The sequence below is a fragment of the Calypte anna genome, chromosome 3 (genome assembly GCF_003957555.1).
Source record: "Calypte anna isolate BGI_N300 chromosome 3, bCalAnn1_v1.p, whole genome shotgun sequence".
Taxonomy (NCBI): domain Eukaryota; kingdom Metazoa; phylum Chordata; class Aves; order Apodiformes; family Trochilidae; genus Calypte; species Calypte anna.
In genome coordinates, this window is record NC_044246.1 from 64,761,483 (window position 1) to 64,787,173 (window position 25,691).

Below are 25,691 nucleotides of genomic sequence, written 5' to 3' on the forward strand. Positions count from 1 at the left end.
AATTTTCTTGGCAGAGTGAAAGTTATTTAATTACAGCTCAGTGCAAAACTAATAACTGTGGTTATGTGAACAGTGAATATATACTAAGAAATCTGTGAGCTACTGTGTATTACACCTGATCAATATAGAGATGAGAATTTAAAGAGGGTTAGTGGCTTTCAGACTCATTTTCATCATTTGCAGATTTGGGCTAGGCTGAAATAGCTTCAGTTCTACAGAGTTTCCACCCTCACAGGTTCTTAGGTACTTAGCTCTTTCTGAAATAATTGGAAATTAGTTTCTTGAATAGCTTTGGGTATTGAACCAATATCTTTGCAAACTTCTGATAGATTTGAAGACATCTCTGTATTTATTTCTGCCAATACCTAGCCTTGAAAATACCACAGTGGAAAATACCACACCTATTTCACCTAACACTCAGGTTTTCAGTCATAAGGGCAAAAGCTCAATAAACCATAACTGGGGGATTTTTTGTGTGAAGGGAAAATCTAGGGTTTTTTGTTTGGTTGTTGTTTTTTCTTTCTTTTAATGTGATTTTGATTTACACCACCAAAAGCTAACCTACAGGAAAAAAAGTTTTCTTACTGATAGCTGATCTTCATAGAGCAAAAGCAGGAACATCCCAAGGGTGCACAAGTTGGGGCAGAAAGGTTCCTCAGCCAGCTGTGGATGTTATCATTTGCAATGCACAATAAGTTCCTAGCATGTGATTCTGCGTGGTCTTACCCAGATTGCATCATTGCTGGTGTAGGGAATGGGAAGGAGGCTATTGACAAACAACCATTCCAGAAGAGAGTTGTCACCATTCCCAAAATGTGTTTATGAGCATTAATAGTATTAACCGTAATGAATCACTAAGCAGAGTTGTGTGAGCAAAAGGGTGAGGCTTAGAGAGATCCTTGCAGTCAGATGAATCAGAGATTGCCTTCATCTGCCCTTTTTGCTTCCACAAACATGAAAGATATGGCAGTGCCATTATTCCTACACAATTCTTCAGACTAGTTTGATTTAGCATGCCAGAACATCCTACATCAGGGCTGAGTTCTGTCAGAGGTCTATGTGGAGGAATAAAAGCACTCCTAGATAAGTCTGTCAATAAGCAGATGAAACCACCAGCATCTTACTCCTGAGCCTTGCATATCCTTGCTGCATTGTATTCTTTCTCACAGTCTTTGCAGCTCATCAAGGGTGGCACAAAGTAGCTGGAATAACTGGAATGGATAAATCCCATCCAGCATGCTAGGACAAGTAAAAGCTCGTGCCTCCCAAGAAGGGCTGCAGGGAGCTGGAATGCAGAGCTTCCTTTCAGATCTGTAAAGAGCATTTCCAGAGACAATATCCACAGAGAGCCTCACATATTAATAAGAAACACACTTAAGATAATTATGGTCAGATTTTTTAAATTTTTATTTTAACAATATGGTCTGTTTTATCTGCTCAGGGGAAAGAAAGAAATAATAATGAAAGGATGGTTTTTAACTTTGTTTTCACTTGAAATTTCTTTAGACTTCTTGTATTTTACATAGGTCTCAGATAATAACATCAATGCTTTGCTCTATTAAGGCATGCATTAAGGGACATCAATCATAACTCCAAGGTTTTTCTAAGGTATCACGGATACATGGATCAGGTATCACGGTATCATGGAAACATTTTATCCTGTTTTATTCAGGGGTTGATTTATAACTTTGTTTTTATTATTTTTTAACTACGTATTTGTGCAGTTCTCATATGTGCCCCCAGTCACAGTTACCTTTAATTAAGGTAGCTCAAATTTGGAAAGCAACTGACTGCTGGTACAAGAAGTAGCTCCACTCAACATAGGGCAGGGCAAAAGTAAAATCTTCCCCAACATTTTTCATTTCTCACCTGGAACTAAGACATAGACATCAGACAAATATACATATCTGTAATTCTCCTACAGCTGTGTGGTGCAGGGTCTGAGCCTTGGCTATTCACTCTTCTGAGGGTGAATTTTGCTTGCATGAAACAGAGGAAAGATTAAGCATACTGAGTGGTGTAATAATGATGTGCTGACAAAGCTGCCAACTCTGTTTGAGTCATTTTCTCAGTTTAATCATAAATATATCCCCCTGGAATATAACATATAGCATAGAGGTCTTTGGTTTAAATGCCAACAGGTATGAAAAAAAAAAAAAAGCAAGAAAAATACAAATTAACTTCTCTCACTGCCATGTGTAGTCTTTGCATTTTTACACTGGTGCGATAGATCAGTTCTAGTGAACAGTAATTAAGCAGACATTTATAGACATAAAGCTTAAAGTGATAGTGACAATGTCAAGGTAAGTTTCTTTTATTTAATAATATAGTCAGTGCTCTTATGCCATTACAGTCACTGTGACATGCACTAGACAAAAGCAAAAAAACCAGTTTTAAAGTACTTGAGGGAAAAAGGTATGATCTTTGTTTATATGAAACACTAATATTAGGGTTTTTAACTTTTTCTTTTTAACCTGAAAAAATAATCAAGATATTAAATAAAAAGCCTCAAAGTACTAAGTATATCTGTCATTCCAAATGAAGGGACTATTATTTGTGTGGGTCTCACAAGTTTTGGCCATGTTAATAAATGTGATTTTAAAAGTCACATTGTGTAATCCTTCATGTCACATAGGCAAACTGCTTTAAGATTTTTTTATATACAGCTTTCTTAATAGCAACCAAATAATTTTGTTTGGAAAAGAATTAATTAGAAGACAAATGTAGTCACTTCATTTCACCATGGGTTCTCCATAGAAACTTATGTTGACATAACTGTGCTGATTTAGTATACAGCTATAATTCTGCTGGTGTTTTTGCATATGCAGGGAAGTGCTAGCGAAGAGTTCTACTCCCAAAATGTTTTAAAGTTAATTTAAAAGTGCTTGACTCACCATCAAGATTTGGCAAGTGTGCATTATGGGACTTATAGCTTACAATACACTAAAAAAGCAAGATCTAGGCTTAAAACTTGGATATTTTGAAGTATACCATCCCTGGATCCTACCTGTTTCATTTTTGACTTCTAGCAGCCTAGTGGATTTAGGGATTTCTTTCAAACAGATTGATTTCTCAAAGGACTTGCTCCATATCACATCAGGTCCTCTTACTACCATCAGCTATTCAAGTCTGGAGCACCTCTAAGAAAATGTTGTTCAAATAGCTCACAGTTTATAGAAAACCGGAATTGACCAGGAGAATGAAAGATAGTAATTAAAAAATATATATATATATTTAAAGGAAACAAACTCTCAAACTACAAAGCCCAGGTGTGCTAGACAGTGAGTGTGTCTTCCTGTCCTGAGACTGGGCACATCATAGTGCAGTTGGTCCTCTGTCAGCTTTCTCAAAGCTGGGGCAGAGTGTCAAGTGTCCTGGGGAGGAGGAGGAGGCTCGGCCCTCACCTCCATCCTTGGTGGTCTGCTCATGATAAGATTAACAGAAGAAGGGGTGATCCTAGGCAAATTCTTGTTGGTGAAATCCTGTTTTTGGGAAAGACAAGATGGGTTTCCTCAGGTCTAGCTGGCATATTCTAGGGAGAGTGATGCTGAATGTGCTGTCTGTAAAACCTGTAAAACTTCTGGGAATCCTAACCACTGAGTGAAGACTTCCTGGAGTGGGATATCTTGTTCCAAAAGCTAGAATTGAGATCTTCTACAGGTATGAAGAGGGCACCCTGCTGCAGGAATTAGCTGGCCTGGCTACAGCTCTGCACCCTGGGCACAGAAGGAAGCAAAAGCAGCAGACAGTGATGCCACTCATAGCTCCCAAGCCAGCAGCTGCAGACTGAGCTGATCCCTAAAACTCTGTTCCACCCTTCTCAGGGCTAAGCTCACGGTGAAAATGAAGTAGGACTTCTCAGATGAAACCATCTCTTTGTAGTTCTTCTCTAAAAATGGAGACCAGTGTATGTCATGCAGTTTATTAACCAGCCGTAGGATTTATACCACAGTGGAGACTGGAATCTGTCCTTGGTGACCTAAAGAAGAGAAAAAAAACCCTATTTCATAACTGAACATATCAAGAAATCTTCTTCTATATGTATAATTTTTTTTTTTACTTCTCTGGCAGTTTCAGATAAAATATCAGGTTATTTACATAAGAAATTCAAAATGTTAGTTCCACTATGCCATGATGGTTAGTGTACGTGAAATTACTATTGAGCAATCAATTGAAAAGGGTATACTAAGCTCTACAGATTATGAACACTGTAGCTGAAATAAAAATCAACATGTACAAGATTGCATAAATGATTTTTTAAAATAGTTTTACAGCTACATGCTTTCAATATACTAATTCTGCAGAGCTAGTTTGCATATAAAATATACTGGATATTCCAGTACTTCATGTCAATTCATAAGTAAGTACAGTAGGCTTTGCAATTATAGGAACAGGGTACTCTTTTTTCTTCTGGAGGGTCGGATGAATCATGGGAGTAATAGCTTCATTGTTTGTGGTTTGAACTTTTAGAGTCAAATCCTGTACCACCGAGATCACAAGAAGCCTTGTGCATGTCTTTGAGAGAACCAAAAATCAGAAAGATTTGGAAAAAAAAAAAAAAAAAAAAAAAAAAAAAAAAAAAAAAAAAAAAAAGAGAAGATGTCTGATTTTTCTCTCCTGTGCTTTTTAATGTTTTTGTTTAAAGTTATGATGCTGTCATGGCTGACATGTAAGAATACGCTTTTGTTATTTTTAGGCATCTTTCCTGCAGATTGTAAAAGTTTGGTTTTGTTTTTCCTACGTGCCTCGGCACTTCTGGTTCCATCTGGAAGCAGACATCAAAGCACTGCAGTCCCACAAGCAAGCTAGCATTTCTCTCTTGAACTGAACCAGGGAGCACTGGAAGGCTTACAAAGAGGCACGCCGTCCCAGGCCTGGATCCAGAGCCCTGCAGAAATTTGTCAATCCGACTTACTTCAAGGGGCAGCAGATCAGGTTTTTGAAGCCTGATGTTTGGTTATGTCTCACAAACCTACCTGTGCAGCTTACCGTCTGCTTTTATACTCCACCATAATACAAATGTTTTAGAAGGAAGGGCCCCTTTTCAAGCAGAGTATTATAGCAATCAGAGAGAAAGCAGAGGAGAAGCTCATTCAAGTTAACTGGCAGCATGCTGTGCATATTATGAGACCTCATTTTCAGTATACTCATAAATTCCACGGTATTATGAATGGGGCTGTGTTGAAGAACAAAGCAAAATGGGCTGCCTTTAAACATGATTCTATTCCTGTGCTTCCCTCCTCTGAAGGTTGGTAACTTCTGAATTAGAGTAATTACTCATTTGCAGCAATTAGTCTCCTTCCTGTTCTAGCATGCACAGTATTGAAAAGGTCAGGCCAGAAACAGAGAGATTCTCTCTCAGTGTGTAGCTGCCCACATCACCCTGAGTGTCTACATACACATATGCCTACCAATGGCTGTATATTTGTCTGTGTAGAAATGACCAAATGTAGAAATGCCCACATCACCCTGGGTGTCCACATACACATATGCCTACCAATGGCTGTATATTTGTCTGTGCAGAAACAACCAAATGTGAATATCCCTTTGATGTTTTTCAGGAACTCTTCAGAAAAAGTTTTAAAGATGTACTTAGATGAACTCCCTCATTACTTTGTGTAGAGGAATACAGACTACGTATGCCCACCATTAGTGGTGCTCAGAATGATCCCTTTCCAGAGGTATAAAGATAAAAGGTAAAATAGGGGTACAAAATTATATGTTAAGCGTGAAACACCAGCTTAAGCAATCAGATAATTGAAAGTTCTTGGCTACAGATGCAAAGATAAAAACAAGTAAGTTTCACCTGATGGGGAAAGGCAGAACTGTGTGGAAACCAGCCTTTTCAGTTCATTTGGCTAAGTTGCAGGCTTGCTGCTGCCAAAAGGGGGAAGCCTTGCTCTCCGAGCCTCCTTCCCCACGCCTCCCCCCCAGCTCCTTCCTCTCCTCAGCCACCAGCCAGACGCCCCTGCAGCCAGCCCTGGCATCCTTCTGCCCTGAAGGGAAGCCAGCTTACTCCCTGGCAAAAAAAAAAAAAAAAAAAAAAAAAAAAAAAAAAAAAAAAAAAAGATTCCTTGTTTTAATTTCGGAAAGGTGAGAGCACTGTTTTTCATACCGTGTTGGTGGGGGTTTTTTTTGTGTTTTTTTTTTAATTCATCATTTTAGGGAGTTGAATGAGCTTCCTCGGCAGGCAGGCAAGTGCTTGAGGTTGCTGCTGGGGAGGTGTGAACAGGGAAGATGAGGATGAAGGGATGAATAGAGCAGATGGATGCCAGGGGGATAAAGGTCTTTTCCCCTTTTGTGGTGCAAAACCATGAGTTCAGACCCATAAAATCTAAGAAATCATAACTTTACAACACAAAAGGATTAGAACGAACAGTTTGGTTTTGGTGCATCCAAACCCTAATTTTTGCTAACGTGTGTTTTTTGCATCCAGCCAAATTATTCAGGAAAGCCAGATCTCTCAAAGTATTTATTTTTACATGAGAAAGATACATTTTTTCTCAAATGACCTTTAGGTCTTTATTTTTTAATGAAATTAATAGAGATAGATGGAATGTCACCTATAACTGTAAAATAGGAACCCTTGGTTTTGGACTGTCAGAATAAAAGATTTCGTCTTCAATTGAACTTTACAGAGCGGCAGTTTTGGTACAAATTCTGGAAATAAGATGATCTGTCTGATTTATTTATTTTTTTTATCTTCCAAGTAAAAAGTACTTGAAAAATATAACTGAGATCAAATACATCTTCTGATATGTGCACTTGTAAGGTTTCTGATGACTTGGGGTGCAATGTGGGGGCTTTCAGGATCTCTGTAACATTTACCTCCCTCTCCTCTGGTGTTCTCTCTCCTCTCACTTATTTGAAGCTGACTCTAGGTCATGGTTGAGCTGATGAAGTCCAACTGGGCACTAGTCTCTTTCCAGATAAAACAGAGATCATAATTCCTCTCTGTAGTATGGTAATACTTGGACAACCTGATCAGGACCAATCCCTTTCTGTACTGGATGGAGTGCAAGTATGTAGTGATGGGCAGGCAAACATGTGACTGATTTTCTGTGAATTTTGGCTGCCTACAGAGAATGTCTCACTTAAAAAATTGGAATAAAAAAACCCAACATTTAATCCCATCTCCAGACTTACCTGTAGCACAATACAAAATGTACAAAACTGGTCTGTCTGAAGAGATTCTCAGTGGTGCATGTTGTATTAACTTCAAATTGGTGTTTACCTGAGACCTTCTGGCCCTAAGCTCTGGCACAGAGAAACTGTACCCTGCAGCCAGGCTGTACCCTGTGATCAGACAGAGCCTTTGGAAACGTCTTAGGGAAACGGGGGGAGAGGAGGGAGGGGGGAAGGAAGCAAGTGCAGACTCAAACCATTTTTACTTTGTTTTGAAACTGAAGTGAGGTGATTATTAAGTTTTCCATGAGTCATCTGGCATTAATAACTTACAAAAAACAGTATATAGCACTTTGGTCTTTAGTTTACCTCTTCTCACTCTTCCATACCAGATTTTCTGTTCTCAAGCAAGATGGGTCACTTTACTCAAAGAGGGACACCACCAGGATTCCCCTGTGATCCTCCCTGGAGAGCTTTTCCTCACAGTATTCTTGGCTGGGATTGCGTGCCTTGAGATGAAGGATTACAGTTTCCCTCAGAATAATGATGTTGCTCAGGGTTCAGAAATGCCATCTGGCCTTGCAGAAGGCAGAGAGATGCCTATTACAGAGCAAATCTCCAGCACTGCTGGTGACAGTGGCTCTTGTCAGCACTCTTGTGCCTGTGGCCAGGCAGAGGCATCCTGGGTACCCTCACTTATTCTCCACTGATACTCATGAAAGGACTTTTGTGGCTCATTGCGGACATACTATTTTCCCTAGCTTAGATGCCTCCAGGATCTCTCCCTTTCTCTTTTTCTTTAAAGCTCTCTGTCTCTCTCTCAGGTAGTTGCTCAGACACTGGAGCATTACTGGTATCAAGCAAACAAGCAATCTCTGGTGCCTGGAAAAGGGTTTTAGCAAGGCTCCCTGAGCCTTTTTCTGTGATTGTCTTTTTCTTTCCTTCTCTCATAGCAGAATTTCACAATTAATGAGCCAGGTGTGGGAAGCTCCAGCCTCTACTCTCCCAGCTGCAGAGCCTTGCAGACCAGAAACCTCCAGCCCTTGCTCCAGAAGACATTTCTAGTTTCTTCCTAATCCCAGGCTGCTAAGGATAATGCCCAAGAACCCTGGTTATGGCTTTTCTTATGGTCTTAGATCACACAGCTAGGAAAGTGATGGGAGAGTTTTGTAAACATGGAGAGAGAGAGAGTGTCAGTGTTTTCATTCTAAGTACTTCCAGATGAGGCTGTGCAGAGCTTGGGTGTCAATAGGACCTTTAGTCCAATCTATCAGTTCATAAATGGTAAATAGAGGAGGAGTGTTGCTGAGGTCCTGATGGGCTAAATTTCAGATTTCAGAGGATTTCAGATATGTAGAAAAAGGTCATATTTTGTGTTAGAACAACAGATAGGACACCTCCTTTTTTAATGTCTTTTGGTGGTATCAGTCCTCTTGAGTAAAGATGATTGTGCATTGCTTTGAGCATGTGGGGCATAGCAGTAACCATCTACTGTTTTCTGCATGAGCTGGTCTACTGGGCTCAGCTGGCATAATTGTTTTCTTTATAGCAGCCTATACAGTGCTATGGTTTGGTTTTGTGACCAAAACAGTGTTGATAACACACTCAGTTTTAGCTGTTTCTTAACAGTGCCTGCATAATGCCAAAATATTCTCTGCTGCTCGCTCTACCACACCAGCAAGTAAGCTGGTGATGGGCAAGAGGGTGGGAGGAGACACAGCCCAGGCAATTGACCACAAAGGGATATTCCCTACTGTGTAACATCGTGCTCAGCAACAAAACTGGGTGGGAGGGATTTTGCCCAGGGCTGCCCAGGACTGGGGACTCGCTGGGAATCAGTCAGCCGGTGGTGAGCAATTGCTTTTGAATCACTTGTTTTTCTTTGTTTTGTTTTGTCTTTTTAACTTACTAAAATGGTTTTGTCTCAACCCATACTTTTTTTTTCTACTTTTACCCTTCTAATTCTCTCCCCCATCCTGCTGTGGGAGGGCTTAGCTGCTGAACGAGGTTAGCACACAACAGCTGGGTAATGAGTTTTTATTTTGAATGTAACACTGCACATATCTCTGCCTTTGTTACTCAGAGATTAGACTGTGGCGGGGCTCCACCAGCGCTGGGGATGTGCTGGTGGGAGCACACCTGAAGTGTGTGTGGAAAGTGTTCAAAGGGGTTGAAGTTATCCAAAACTTTGTCCTAATACATTTGCACCTTCCACTTCATGAACTGAACTGGATCCATCTGGATAAAACGTCTGGCAAAGAAAAAGGCAACAGGAAAAAGCAGACATATCAAACCAAGGCAAACAAAAGTAACACAGAGTTTCTCTGAGGAGCTATAGGATGCCCGGCAAATTTCTGAAAGATTACTTTGGTATTCAAGATAATGAAGGACTCCCAAGTGGTTCATTGCCTGGAGAAAGCAATTCTGATGCCTCTTTCACTGCACAAGTGGGACCAAATATATCTGTACATTTGCCATCTATGGTACAACTGGCCACCTAGAAATAAGCATCAAAGCATTTCTTTGCAAAGATAGTGGCTGTAACACAGAGCTGTCACAGTCTTTTGTTTCTCTGCAAGTTGTCGTTTGTTTCCCTGCTCCACATGGCTGCTGCTAAGAATTGAGCACTGGGAGGTGACTGCAGGCTCTTCATGCCTTAGCTGTATGCAGACCAAATAACTTCCCCAGCAGTGTGCTGCCATGGCAGAGCTGAGGAAATGAAATATTTTCTCATTTAAGCAATACTTAGAAAGCACTCTCCACCTGCCAGGAGTGACATCTTTATATCAGGGGAAGAATAGCATCCACAGGAATTCTGGAGCTTCTGTAAAAGCCATTTGTCTCTTTGCTGACAAGCTTCTTTTCCTCCCATCTGTATTCTCCACACAATTGCTTCTCGGAACCAGGCCCCCAACAAGGTATTGTTTGAAAGGGATAAACATAGCAGGGCTGGATTGTTAAACATTTGACAAGTGTTTGTGATATTTCACAGCTGGCATATAAAATACCTTGTGGAACGACCAAGCTTAAAGCTTGTTAGCAGCTCTCTGCAGAGTGAAAAAACCCTGTTTGTTTTGGATGGGTCTTCTTTTTTTTCTGGGCAGGAAGATACTCCCAGGCACTCAGGGAAGGTACCTTGTAATTTTTCTCTTCCTTGATCCACTGTCTTTTTTAATAATTTACCTCCTCCCACAATACACAGCTCTCATTCTCTTTTACTCCTGCTTCCACTCTCCTCCAGGAAAGGTCTCAGGTCACATTAAAGCATTCTGAAGTACAAAACCAACTGAAGAGAAATTAAGTTCTCCAGCTGCTCTCAGCCATTCTTCTCAGTGTTGGTGCTGCTCCAATGCTGACTTGGAAATACTGAGAAGGCCTCATATCCTTCTGAACTGTCATTTTTTTTCTATAGCTTCAGCATAGAAATTTATGCATGCTGTGCTTGGTCCTCTGTTGGCTTTGGAGCCCTGCCACTACATTGTCTCATAGATGGTACCTAACAGTTCACAGTGCATCACTTCAAAGTCTGTGTATTGGTATTAGTGACTTGTGAAGGACAAGTGCTGTCACTGGTTGTGCCCCTCTCCTTCTTCATGTTTTCCTGCATGGAGAGCAGTCAAATTCCTCATAAACTAAGTAGGACGTTCCCTCCTGAATTCAGTGGTCATAGTGTCAGCTCCAAATACGCATTGCAAAGTGTCAGATGTCCAAGAGCTTTTGCTATTTTAGAAGGACTGCATTTACTGATCAGCCAGAAAACTCCCTTGTCTTACTTCAACTTTTGTGGCCAGGAACAATCTGTACCTAAGTCCTCTCATGTTTCTACAGTTTGATAAGAAAAATACTAGATGGTCAAAAAAGGAAGTTTCCGATATATCCGTATTTCTACATAATTGACACATGGCAAGTCCTCTGCCAGAGTGTGCCTACCAGCCTGTTAAAAAAATGAATCATGAATGTGGGTAACTTGAGAGTCAAATATTTATGGTGGATCTAAAACAAAAATATCTAGGCTAGCTGCCATGCAGAAAAAAACCCTTTAAAACCTTTTTTCTTAATTTTTCATGAGTGGAAGCCTAACTACATACAATAAATTAACATTAGGGATTTGTTGTGAGGTCATGAGCACCATGAAAGTTTCTTCTTACTTTTAAGAGCAGCAAGAGTGCTGCAGAGCAAGTGGTTTCCTTGTTCTCAGAATGCCTGCTATTAGTGCCCATAAAGCCTGTGAAATAGCTGCAAGGAGATAAAGCTAAGACACAATTTTCCTACCTCCTACCCTTCTATTTTTCAATCTGGGCAGGAACCCTGTGGTATTTTCTGTGGAAATACTGAGAGACAAGTGCTTACACAGGGATTTCCATCATCTGCATAAGGACAGGAACATTGCTTTGGCTATTCATCAACAGAGAAAATAAGCTCTAATATCCATGCCAGTCAAAGCACTTGGTATGGGGCTAGATTAATCTGAGGATCTGCCTTTGAAGGGGCTGGAGCTGACACAAGATGTATTTGCTCATTATCATTAGAATTTTGCTTGCTATTCTTGACAACACAAAGAATGCAGGGGTTACATACATAAAAACTCTAAATTGCTGTGCATTTGGACTACACGAGCTTCACTCTTTCATTCAGCAAAATTGACTTTTGCTGCTTTTCTTTCCACTGGCAGGGTGACATTGTGGTTGATATGCCTAAGACAGCCACATAAAAAGTCACAGGCCCTGCAAGAGGCTGCATGGACTCTGTGCCCTTCTTTCTGCCCCAGGCAGCCTGGGAGCCTGTGTTTTCCCATTAGGGTAGGAAACAAAAGACTCTCCTGCCCACTGTGTGTCCCATGGAGGAGATGGCTGATGGCAAGAAGTAACATTTCAACAGACATGAAGTTGCTAGTTAGGAGCAGGAAAGTAGGACAATTGGAAATTGTTCTGCCATGAAGAATCAGAAATTGGGAATTGTTTACTGCTCTCTTTTTCCATGTGATCCTGGAGTAGCTTGGAAATGCATAAAACAAACAGAAGCTTGTTTTCTTTGGCTGGTGGCTTAAGATGTATTCTCTTTCTGTCTGTAGCTCTAGTCCCAGGGAAGACATTTACAAATGGACTGCATCATTTTAACAGGTGACTCACTTTCCATGAGATTTACTTAGAGGAAAGCCCCAGGAAATACAGACTTTGAATAGGATAATCCTAGAGGAAAATCTACTTCCTAAGAAGAATTTATAGCTTTCCAAATGGTCCCAATTTAAACTAAATGAAAAGGGAATACGGTCTATTGGTTACAGCATGAAATTAAGGCTAAGGAAATAGTTTTGGTAAAGGCCTATATATCTTTCAATCAGCTTGGGATCAGCTTTCTGTGGATGCTGTCTATTTGCCAGCATCTTGTGAAGATAACAAGATATACGAGACTGAAAACTTGCAGGGAATGTTGGAGTCAGGATACATGCACATCACCTTTGCCTGTCAATGTGTGCACCTGTGAGCAGTGTAGTCAATGTAATCTGAGCATTGATGCATTTCTGCTTGCAGTAGTTTTCTGGTGTATAATAAGGCAACAGGTTCAAGTAAAACCTTTCCAACTGTAGAAGTGCTTTGACCATCAATTATCATTTTTGGATTTTCAGGCGTTCAAAAGCAACTGAATTTTTATAGCATAATTTTTCTTAGTGGAAGTGCTAATACTTTTGAGGGGTTGCTTGTTTTGTTTTGTTTTTATTATAGGGCTTCAAAGTTTCAGGACCCTTCCATAAATATTTTGACTTTGAAACCTCTATTGCTCTTCTCATTCAGCTGAGAGAATTCAAAAGGATTGAAGAAGAAGGCAAAACTGACAGAGTAAAACATTTTGGTGCACACAGAAACGTTTGTTTTATATATATACAATCACACCATCATGTAAGCCCCATTTCCTTAAGAAATAAGATGGCTGTATTATATTATTCTATTGCAAGCAATGTACTTCCAGCTTCTTGTAATGGGTGGAAAAATTAGTACTGTTGTAATTATTTTTTGAGAAGATTCCTTCAATCTCTTCCCCTCCCCCAAATCTTTCTTATTATTTCCCTTCACCCCCCAAAAAACCCCAGTAATTTGATCCCCCTCCCCTTATAAAGTGGCATTGCTTAGAAAAAAAGTAGTTATTTTTCCTTCTGTGATTTTTCCAAAATTTTTACAGCAGCAAAAATCCATTGGTTAAGGAGAAATTATCCTAAGCATAGCCCATGTCACACAAAAAGTGAAATGTACGTTCACGTCAGGAAAACATCCAGAATATATTTATTTCACCAGAAGTGACACGGTCATATGACATTTGGATGAAGCAGACAGACTTTTCAGAGTCTGGAGATCTAACGAATACAAATCCACTTGGCTTTGGAGGATGAACTCCTCTGCATGACTGCACTTCAGGTCCTCCTGGGTCAATCCCCAAAGATATTAGACTGCAATGTTCTATCCCCTGTTTTGCAAAACAGAATATTGTGTGAAATTCACTTTATGAAACTAAACAAGGAAGCTAATAGCTTAATCCTTCCAACCTAACCAAGAGATAGGTAGGTGAAGGTGGTATGCAGGGTTATATCCTTCCTCTGTTGTTTGTTTTTTTTAATTATAATTTTGGATGCTAACATCTGTTGCTATGAAATAGCAGCACTAGGCTTCCAGGCCTGGGAATTGCTGCTCTTGCAGCTCTCTCCTCCCCAGAAGAGGCAGGGATTCCAGTCTGTGGCTTTTGGTAAGGTCAGAAAGCAGCAGAGGTGGGATCCCACCCCACTGCATGGGGCGAGGGTCCAGTTCATCAGCAAAAGAAGCTGCCTGCAAGCTTCAGATGGTCAGATATTACAGTTCAGGTGATGAGAAATATTTTGCCCATCTACGTGAGGCACAGGCATCTGGCAACAACTCAGTTTGGAAAGATAGCCCTAGTTTTCTTCTCCCACTGTGCTCTGTCAGTGCAGGTAGCTGGAATGAGGCTCATGCATGTAGTAGGAAAAGTCCTGTCTGTTACTAGAAGCTCAGCTATTTCTGGGTTGCAGTTTAGCAAATGTTAAGCAGAGAAAAGACACGAAGTTGTTTGTAGTGATTGGAGCTCCAGCATCTTTATATGAGCCGAAATTCTGCTCCTCAAAACAACAAAGCCCTGCAAAATTGTAGTTCCAGCTGCTGGAAGGGGAAGAGGCAAGGGAGCATCGTCTGTTCTTCTTCCATAGAAGTCCCTTGCGGTGTTTCTTGGGAGTGAGCAAAATAACTCGGCAGTTCTGGATGTATTAGTCAGTGGTTTAAAAGTTCAGCAGAAGAGCTCACCATTTGTTTGCTAATCCCTAAATTCAACAAATTCACTGTAGTTCTGAGCATCATAACCGAAAAAGTCAGGGAGCAACATGGCTCTTACTGGGACCCTGAGTTTGAAGACAAAAATTTGTTTTTAATGTTATTTTGTATTAGCAAGGGAAAAAAACTGTTTCTGGTCGGAAATTTTATATGGCAACTTTCACCTCAAGGTAATGAGAACAAGCTGGGCTATAAAGTCTTCAAAACTGGGGTTTATGGAAAGGCTGACAAATCCTTTACTGGAGTGATGTGGCCAGGAGCACTTTAAAAGATTCCTATGAAGCATTATTGATCATGGTTGCACACTCCCAAACGCTAACACCAGGAAGCTGCAGGCAGTAGCACCACTGTTTTCAATTATGGTGCCATCTGGGTGGTGTGTCCGGCAGACCAGGCTGTGTCAGTGGCTTGGTCATCTCCTGGGTGGGGGCCCCATGAGCAGCCCAAAGTTGGTGTGCTTCCCAGATGGCCCTCTGGCCATGAAACATCACGTCTACCCCCAGCTGGGCCACCAGCCCTCTGCTGCATCATTTCTAGCCAAGGCTTTTTAGGTTAACCCCATGGGAAAGGAGGTTGGTATGGGAGAATGATAGGAAGAGAGAAAATAAAACACCTAAGTTTTGGTTTTCTTTTTCTTCTTTTCACTGAAATTAAACATCTCATATAGATCACGTAAAAGGAATTGGCTTTTAGTAAGAGGATATGGCTTCACTTCTCAGACTCTTCCCTTTGGGTTTCAAAGTGAAGCCATCTGACATCAGAAGCACCAGCAAAAGCTGGTGATTGGACCTCAGGAAATTCGCAGTGGTGTTTTTGTGCTTCTAAATGAGCAAAACTGCAGCTTGTAAAGACCTGAGGTAAAACCCTGGCCCCACTGAAGTCCTTGGCAAACATCCTACTGCCTTCAGTGGGGCCAAGATTTTACCCTGAGTCCTGCAAGCCATTAGTCTCGAGTTTTTAATGGGTCCTCTCCTGTGAAGACAGACTGCTCTTGTAAGAAAGGGTTAGCTAGATTGGCTCGAATACTGCTCAATTTAAAACTTAAAGGAAAGCAATTTTGTAGTGAAATTAAGGGACTATAAAAGGAATTTGGCTTTAGACAACTTGCTTCTGTTTGGATTTGGATTAGACTGCAATCTCCTTGTCTGTTTTTAGAGTACATGTTCCTGCCAGCATCAATAATCTATTTTCCTTAGTGCAAGTGAAAGGCTCTGATGGCTCAGAGGTGTAATCTGGTATCCAGTGCTTCTCTGGATTTCTTCTTTGGTTTAGGAATCAGACTACAAATAGTCAGAGACTGCAAGCCGCTCCTTAACATTTATGTGTTGCCAAGAGCCGATTCATTGACACGTGGGTTGACACACTCCTTCTTTCCTGTCACTCTGCTTCCAGTCATTCCTGTATTTTTTTTCTCATAATATAATTCCCCGAACCCTTTCACTGCCCATGCAGTCCCTCTCAGACCAATCTCAACACGCATTTGCACTTGGCCTGATTGTATTTTTGTTGGCAAAATTCCTTTTATCCTGTCCAGAAGTTTATTAATCCTCAAGCGCTTTATTGAACTTTTCAGGTTTCCTCAAATACCACTCCTGCTGCCACCTAGCCCAAAGCAAATAAATCAGGACTTCAGTTAGTGCACATCAAATATATCTCTTCACCTCAGGTCACAACGTCATGTGCAAGTTAAGCTCAGCAGATCTAGAGGCTGAAGGTGAAGATTACAGAGGAAGCTGGGGAAGAGCAATGTGGGCCAGGGGGGGCCCATAAAAAATCTAGTCTATGTTACCATCATTATGCTCCTACAGGCATCCACTACTTCCTCAGAGGAGCCCATGCTACAGCCTGCCAAGGAGTGGCTTCACTCATGTTCTCCAAGCAGCTACACTCTGAAGCTTAACCTTGTTCCTCTGAAGGTGTCTCTCCCCCTCCATCCCATCTGAAATATTTTTTTTTTTTCCCTGTACATGTGAGGGGTTGGATTTTCCTCTTACAGCAACTCAGCAGTTCTGGTTATCCTTGGCTCACATGTTGAGTTGTAAAGCTGGAAAGTCTTCCTGGACTTCCCTGAGTCTATGCATGTGTGAAGTTCCGGGCAAGTCCATCAGGCACTTGTCACTGTTGCTCTGACACGACATTAAGGACATAGTGTTGCTAGGAAATTGCCTTGTGGGAGACACCTAAAAGCAGAGCCCCAACAGCCTGTAAGAATCAAAAATCCTGCCAGTGTGACACAAAGGAGTTCCTCACAAAGTGTTGCCAGCTGCATTCTGTTTTACTTAAACACTGACTACTAAGTGGAAGAAGGGTCTCTTGAGACTGCTCTCTTCTAGGAAATCTTATCATAAAAGTGGAGTGCAAAGAATGGTTTCCTGGTAAAATTAATGGATTATAAAAAGACAGATCCTACTGTAATGGGCAGGACCATCAACTACTTCATCTCTGTTAAAAATACACAAATGAGAGACTTTGCAACATCCCAGAAGTTTCATTGTGGCCTTCTTCAAAACAGCCATCTGCCTCCTTAAGCATTCCCAGTGTTAACTAAAGCCACTTCTGTGCAGGAAGAGCAGGCTGGTAGAGAGAAAGGTGCAAAGAGCGCTTCTGATGTAGGTACTAATCAAGGTGGGAGAGGAAAGGAAGGGTGAGGAACTTCATCTATGGGTTCCTCTACGTGTTAAGATCTAATTCCCACACCGCAGCTTTTGTAACAGGAGTGTAATCCATCCTGTCCTAACATCCTAATGGAGATATGCCTTTGTAATTTTGCTGTCATGGAGATTGAGTCAAACATTAGCAGGGACTATAGCAGTGATTTTACAGACCAGACTTGGTACAAATGACAGGTGCTTTGTATCTGCTAAGATTTTGTAATACAGTACTTACTGCATGCTAATTTATGAACTCCCACCTTTTGGCAATGAAGGAATGTATGGAAAATATATAAAGCCAAACAGAACTATTTCCCTAATATGTACTGCAAAAACAGAGTGGAAACAACCCACTGAACATGCAAGTCAACAATTTAAGCCCAAAGAAAGTTTACTTTTGTGAATGACCCTGTGCCACTTGTACCAGGAAAAAATAGTTGAGTTTAGATCCAGCAGTGATCATCAGTATCAGAGAATTCCTGGACGTTGATAAGGAAGGATAAAAAGCATCCAAAGAAAGCAAAATATTTAAAATGTACCATTATGTCAGGTTACGGCTTCTTCAAGATTGATTTCACATGTATTAGCACTCTGTTCTCCACACAGTAACTCTCTTGCCAAAGAACTCAAAGCACCTGACATCCAGTAAGGTCTTTCTGCATAGCCATTTTCACCTTGGCAAACCAAGACAAAGTACCTAATAATTTGTAGCTTGCACTGACAGGGAGTAATGTATGAAGACTGAGAAGAATTAATGGAGGTTTATGTCTACTTTAGCATTTAAGAGAGGAAAGAAAGACTACTTTATTCAATTTAACCTACTATAATACATGTGAAACTTTCTGTAGGGTTTTTTTTTTTTAAATTATGACTAATACATTTTGGAATGTTATCACTACGCACCCTATCTTAACACCTTTCATGGTGGTCATATTTTTCCTAATGATTTCAAATATGAAGGAACAGCATCAAGACACCAGCGAATGTTGTTGCTACCAATAAACAATGAGCCAGGAAGAAAGGCAATTGTCAAGAACCCCTTTGTTCTCTCCATTTGGCCAAGAACTTGTTATCACTACTGTTTGCCAGTCCTCTACGGCAAACAGGGAGAACTACTGATGAAATTATCCATGTCCTGGCTCCTTGAACAGCTGACTGCTCTGTTTCACTTGCATTTCCTACTTGTACTGCCGCCTGTACTGTGGTTATATAGATTAAATGACAAGTCAAATTTGGGTTGAATGGAGTGCTGCCATCTCTTGGTTATTTTAGGCAGATACACTCACAGATTGTTTCATTTTCCTGCCACTCAAGAATGATATTGAGTAACATAGAAAAACAGCTATTCTGGATTAAAACGTTTAGGCACTTAGGAAGCATAATTGCGGTTTTAATATATTTAAGCATGGAGAACATAGTACATTTGCTGGTGTATTGGATATCTGCATAAGTTCTGCTAAGGGTTTTTAGCAAAACTATAAACCATGACCAGTTGGAACAGTTTATATATGATGTGATCACCAGACAGAAGGGAAAGTGATGTTTTTTATAGATAATTGTAGTCAATAAAGACATTAAAATGCATACATTAAGGAATGCTAGATTAGCAAGAAATGCCTTACACTATCTTACACTTTGTGATTCCATAGTCATGAGGGGTCAAACTATTCATACATTGTCAAGTAATTTATTTGGAAATGCTTTTTCAACCACAAAGGTAGGTTTTATTCCTTTTTTCTAACTGTGACTGGAACTAAAAGACTTGCTTTAAGTATTGTGATAGGAATGCAGAGACATCTTCTTCCTGGGCCTTTGAAGGGTGGGAAGTGCATGTAGTAGCAGGAGTCAGATGTTTTGTTGGCTGCTTTTGCTTTTTTTAATTGAAATATGGAGATCAGAAAATTCAGTTGAATTCAGAATAAAAGATAAATGCCATAAACTTTCACAACCATAACCTCTCCACCCCTCCACCCCAACATTGCAAAGAAAACAACACATGACAAGTACTTTTAAATAATTCAGCAAATTAATAAGCAAGCAGAGATATGTTAATTATATATAAAGACTAATAAAAGAAGAACAGAGGATTAATTTTATGATTACTCTTGCTATATACTGGGTCAGGGTGATAGCTCTTCAGGGTCATCCTATAGCTTCCTCAGGAAAGAACTATCAGAGACTGCCTGACACCCTGCTTCTGGCACTTCAGAGGACCAGAAAGCCCACAGTCTGTTTTTTTGTCAGTGCTAGGGATGGTATTCAACAGCTGTTGGCCTTGTCAGTGCTCCTCAGACTGCATCATTGCATCTGTACCACTCATCTTTCCCAACATGGGGGCACAAATCCAGAAGCAAATGCTCACCTCAGTGCTGCCACATGTAGGACAGAAAACCATGGAGTCTTGGAAGTCACATAGGACTTGGTGTCTGGGACCTGGAAAAGCTTCCTGGCAAGGATGTAGATTCTTCAATAGGCTGATTTCATTGTCTGGTGCTTCTTCTGCTCACCCCTCTGCAGCAGCCTATTCTGGCTCCCTAGCAGCCAAGTGTAAAATACACATAATTTCTCAGTAAAATCGAGGATTTGAGCTACTTTTGTTTCCTTGTTTGTGCTCTCTGGCACTTCTAATATTAGGAAACCTTTAATATTCAGCAGCAGTACAGAAGTGTGGCTGTAATCTACATCTCTGAAGAACCAATCCTAGCTCCTGTCAAAGAGTGACCTTCAACAAATCAGAGTGAGATGAGGGAAATCCCATCCCATTTTATCTAAACAAGGAAATCGTCATCTGAGCAGCAAAATAAAGTGCTTAATATTAGCTAACTGTAACAGACATTCCCTACTTCATCCTATTGCTTCCACCTCTTTCCTGCAAGAGCAGGGAGAGGAGAAGATGCTGCTTGTACCTCACCCTTCCTGCTCCCCGGGAGCGCTGGGACACCAGTTTGCTTTTAGCATGAAAAGATGCAAAATCTCTTTTGAAGTCAAAATATTTCTGGTTCTTTGAGGAGCTTACGAGGTGACAAGTTTCTCATTTAACAGTGGAAAGTAGAGCATAAACCTGCCTGCTCAGAAGCTGCTCAGCAAATTGGGCACAACTGTGGCATTGCTGTAGTTCCCTGAGGCATCTTTGCTCCTTATCATCTGGCGTCATCTCCATAGCTGCTCCGCAGAGCTTTTGTGCCTGTGGCAACTTTCCAGACTCTTCTACCTAAAAATTCACCTTTGAGCCAACCTAAGGAATAAGGTAACTTAAGGTTACTTCCCAAGAACTTGTGTTCTCCTTGGGTCCTGCGTGGTCATTTTATTTTAACCCCTTTGATTCCTCCCTTTCTTTTCAGGCTGGAATCTGTGGTTTTTGCAGGTTTGCTGTGTTTACTTTTCCTGTTTGCATTTGAAAATGATCACTTCTGTCTCTAGCCAAGTTTTCTAGCCATGTGTACAAGATAGCAAACGACCGAGTGGCTTGATAACTATCTTTTGCTAAGGGAAGATCACTTAAAAGGGTTATGACTGTCCTGAGTTTACGATGTTAGGACACACTATGATACAGCTTCTAGAAATGTAAGCTTTTCTTGTATAGGTTTCCTTGTAGTAATCATAGAAAGAATAACAACTAATTACTAAGCCAAGTTCTAGGGTCACTCCCAGTCCCAGACAAACCACTCGCCTTTCAAACAACAATTTCCTAACAAGATTTTTATACACATTGAGAAGTGAATTACAGGGAAGGGGCTCTGTGTCTCATACAGTAACAGGCAGTGTGGACAGGTTCCTGTAACACGTGAGGCAGCTGCAGAAATCCCAGTGAGGGTGTTACATGGCACTACTTTTCCCATTTTTTCTTAATGTTACCCTTCACTTTTGCAGTGTTTTTTTCACTCTAAGAAATGCTGTGAATGTGTGCACACACACGTTGACTGCACATAAGCAAAGAAGAAATGTGTATAATGCCGAAATGCTTTGACAGTGATGAGATGAAGGACTACAAGCAGGCTTAAGGCATCCGTTAGTGACTGAATAAAAAGTTCAAGGCACTTCCTCTGAACAAACCTTTACCTCCTCCTTCAATGATGTTGACTGTGAACACTATGGAAAACTCTGGGTGGCAATTTCCTGGACAGCCCCAGAGGCGCTGGGCTGCATTTGAATCAGAACTTGAGTGTGGGTGGTAGGGTGGAGGAGGGAACAGAGGTATGTGGTATTGCTGCACTTATCTCCATAGCTATTCATCCACCAAAGCAATGACAGAATATAAAAGTGGCAATGTGATTTCACAGTTCTAAGCTATTTTATCATCATTTTTTCCAAGAAGTGCCTCAAAGCAGTCTGGGAGGGGAAATACACATTAACGTTCTGTTCTGGCTTATGAGTAACCACATTCAAAATGTGCAGTGTTTTCCAGAAGGAAGGGTGTTGTGCCTGTTGTGCCTTATTATCTTTTCCATAAAAGAACAGTATTATCTACAGCTGATACACAGAGAGCACTTTTTTTTTTTTTTTTAAATAATGAAGATGTGCCTATTTACAGAAAGCAGTGATCCAGATGTGCAGAAATGCAGTCTTCTACCTTTCTATGCAGGAAAAGTACCTTTATTTATGGAATGCATGGTTGTGTCTAAATCCATGGACAGTGTATCATGCAAAATGCATTTAATAGGACAAGGCTGGAATAACATTTGGATAACATTTGGATACATTTGATTAGCACTGTATGCTCAGTCTCATGATAATATGCTATGGTGGGTATGGGTTTTGGCTGAAAACTGGTGCTTATTTGTGATAGAATTTGTTGATAAATATTTTGCAATGAGACACAAATCTACAGCTTTAAATACAGATGTGATTTGTTTATCCTGCAGCCAACACTCTCATGCTCAGATTGTTAGCTGTCATCTCCCTGTCACAGATAAAAAGGTGGAAATCAGTAAGACTGTTGTCTTGTTAAAAGGTTGTCAAGCTGAGAGCCAGTTTAGTCCAACTCTATGGCGTTTCAATCAACCTGGTATTAGGAGAATTGTGCCGCTGTACCTAGGTTCATCTTTTGACCCTCTCAGATTAATCAAAGATAAATTAAATATTCTAGCAATGCAAATGCAATGGATAAAAATGGATTCTCTCTAAAAAGAGACGATGACTTAAAATAAAGTGAAGCACAGCAAATCTGTGAATCTTGAACTGGACATTATCAGAATTCTTTAGAGTCAGTAGTCTTCAGAACAACCCCAGTGGTGTTGCAGAATCCAGATGCAAACAGCAGGAAAGACATTTGTAAAGCAGCTCTGGCCCTCTTTCATCCTCTTCTAAACACTTGGAGTTCCACTATCTAAAAAACGTTTATTAGCTGTTTGTCTCTTAACTGGTTGTAAGTGTGAACATTCCACTAACTTAAACAGTTAATTTTTAAATTGTTACAATTGATACTTGAAGACCAGAGTATAGAAAGTTGAGACTTCAAGTGAGTAGGATCTGGAAATGCCTCCTGAGGAAACATGTCTATCATAGTAAAAGAGTCCTAATCATACACATGAGTGTAGGAACATTTGTAGCTGAGCTGAAACTAAAGCAATTCAAGCTGGAAATTTTTGGAAGTTAAATAAAATTAACTTTGAAACTACTTACCTGAAGACAGAGTGAATCATTTAGCCACTTGACACCTTAAAATCGAGATAGATGACTGAAATATACGCTGTAGCTCTACCACAGATTACTGGACCAAGATAAATTATTCCATTGTCTGTATTATGCATAAAAAACCCAAAAACTAGAGTAGAGCATCTGCATGCTACCCAGTGCTGTAGAGAAACAAGATAAACCAGGTGCCTCCAATTGCCAGTGAGTGGGTGTGAGTCCACCTGTGCCTGATTAGGACAGGCCCCTATTGGGCATGAGCAAGACCAGGGGGCCAATAAAGGTGGGACACACACCCACAGAGGGAACCTCAGCTCACTCTGGTGTGAGGCATGGAGAGGCCAGCAGCTCGTTGAGCCTCTGGAGCAAGAAAGGCTCTTCCCGCTACACTTCTACCCTGGAAGCGCTGTGTGGTGGCTGGAGTCCTGGAAGAGACCAGCAGCTCGTCGAGCTTCAGGAGCAAGAATGGCTCCTCCCGCTACACAGTGCCCACAGTGCTTTAGAACTATGACTGTTCATATCAACAAAGGCAAAGAAAAATGGGCCCAGGTATTTGTGAATACTGTCAGGTCCCCATAATGCCTGAGGGTTGTGGCATAACTAGAAGCAGTTAAACTTTTGAACACTGATGCTAGATTCAAAGGTGAAGAAAAAGTATTACTGTGGTGATCCTTCATTTTATGCTCCCCATAGTCTCAATTAGATCAATACAGGACATGTGAGGGCATCAGCAGCTGATCACAGGTTCGACTGAAGTGAGAAGATATGTGTGATTTATCAGCTTTGAACAACTCAGTGCTTTGATCAGGATGTGTGAGTTTATGCTCTGTATGTTTCAGCCTACTCTAACTGAATCTTTCAACAGGTATTTGAAAACATATATTTTCAAACGTTAAGACCAGCAAGATGTGCTCATGGTACTCTGTGACTTTCTTTCTTACTGATGTGCACATAAACCAGAAGCCTTATTCAAGTGAAGGTCAAGCACTCTTATTGAGGGGTAAAGCGGTGCAGAAGAGTGAACAGTAACAGTGGCCTCAGTGGTGGGCAGATCCCTATTTATTTCTTCATGACACACTTAAATATATTTAAGATGCAAATCATAGATTATTCTAAATTTAGGAACAATGCAACAAATAAACTTGTATAACTAATTTCTCTTTTCATACTTTCTCTAAAAGGTAAAATTACGTACTCTTTTTCTGTGTTTTTCGTTATTTAAGCCATCTCTGACTTAATTCCAACACAATCTGGGTTATAGAACTAGATTATTGAAGTTCAAGAAATCAGTTAGGAATAGGAAGAACTGTGTTAGAGTTCCCTGTATACCCAGGCTGAAGATCCCACCTCTCTTTCAAGGACTGCTATAGGCAGAATTTTTATTGTTGCACATAGGAGGTGGTTTCCCTTGACATCATTGCTGAATTCAGAAGAAATGAGAAACTCTGGGCAGACATGGTGAATTCTGAAAAAACTGGCTGCAGTACAACTATGTGCACAACTATGGAATATTTGTATGATCTCAGATTCAGCAGTAGACACTGAGGTCTTTCATAAGGGGGTATTACATTGTTGTTAAGCCAGGATACTGACAATAAGGCAGAAAGGAATATGTACAGTACTTACAGAGGTAAAGAAACATGTGCATCTATACTCATAGCTGCATTTACCATTGTACTGCACACCACTGTTATGGCTGATGGATCATGTATCTGCAAGGTTAAGTGGGAAGCTGAAGCCCACTGTCCCCCCTTCTGTCCCCCTAGCTTCATGAAAGCTGGTGTGCTGATACATCTTGATATTCTTTCTCCATTTGTGTCCTCTCCAATGTCTGCATTCAGCCTTAAATTTGGCCAGATGCAAGCAACTTCACCTTAGATATATGCATAGGGTCTCACCTTTTCTGTGTGACAGTGCTACCTGTTTTTACTGGCTTCCCAGGCAACTTTTGCCACCTTCAGATTTCCTCTAGAAATGCTGCTTTGTAGTATATCTCTGAGTGATGAATATGGAATCGTTATGCTAAGGCATTATGTTTAAGGAGTGTCCTGGCCCCAGAGTGGGTCTGTGAAGGTGAGAAATGTCAGATGCTGACTAACTAGTAGTCAGTAAAGCTTTGATATCTCAAACAGTAAGGGACTAACCTAACAAAACGCTGCAAGGGAAAATGTGCAAAGTAAAGCAAACAGGAAGGTTTGGCAGTTTAAGAACTGAAAGTAATTCAGGGCAGTAGCAGAGTCTAAAAGACAACAGTTGCAGCATACACAGGCATGAGATTAGCCTGCAGTGATGGATAGGAGGGCAACTTCCTTCTATCAGTGTCTTTTCTCTACAGTGTTACTAAAACAGGGGGAAGGGGTGGAAGGTAGATGTCCATAATGATACATCCTTAGATTTAGCATTCTGTTTTACAACCATCCCTGATATGATTTATTTGAGAGAACAAGGAAGAAAACATCTTCTGTCTTTGTGGGGAAAGGACTGAAATATGTCGATTTAAAGCCAATGTTAAGCTACTATACTGGTCTCTCAACAGCAGGAAATAGCACTTTATAAGTTATCATACTGAAACATAGGATTTTTAATCCACTTCAGAATGAGAAGTGGAATCAATAGTGTAGAGAGGTATTCAGAGGCATAGGCTGGAGATTGGGAACCTGTTTAAAATTATTCACGCATTCTTTTCACTTCTACAAGAGGTGTAAGTGAAAAGAATGATGGCAGTCTGGGTCAACAGATAAACCAAGGCAATATGGTTGGTGGCACTTGAAAAATAAACGTGAAATACTGTTAAAAAAATTCTGTATGAATTATGCAAGAAAAAAATCTCTTGAATCTTTGGCTTGGGAAAAAAAGCCTTTTTGCTCTTGAATATTATTTTGATTTACAGAGCTCTGTCATTTCCAAATATAGTTTCTTCATCCAGTATACAGCTAATCACCATGGTTTTCAA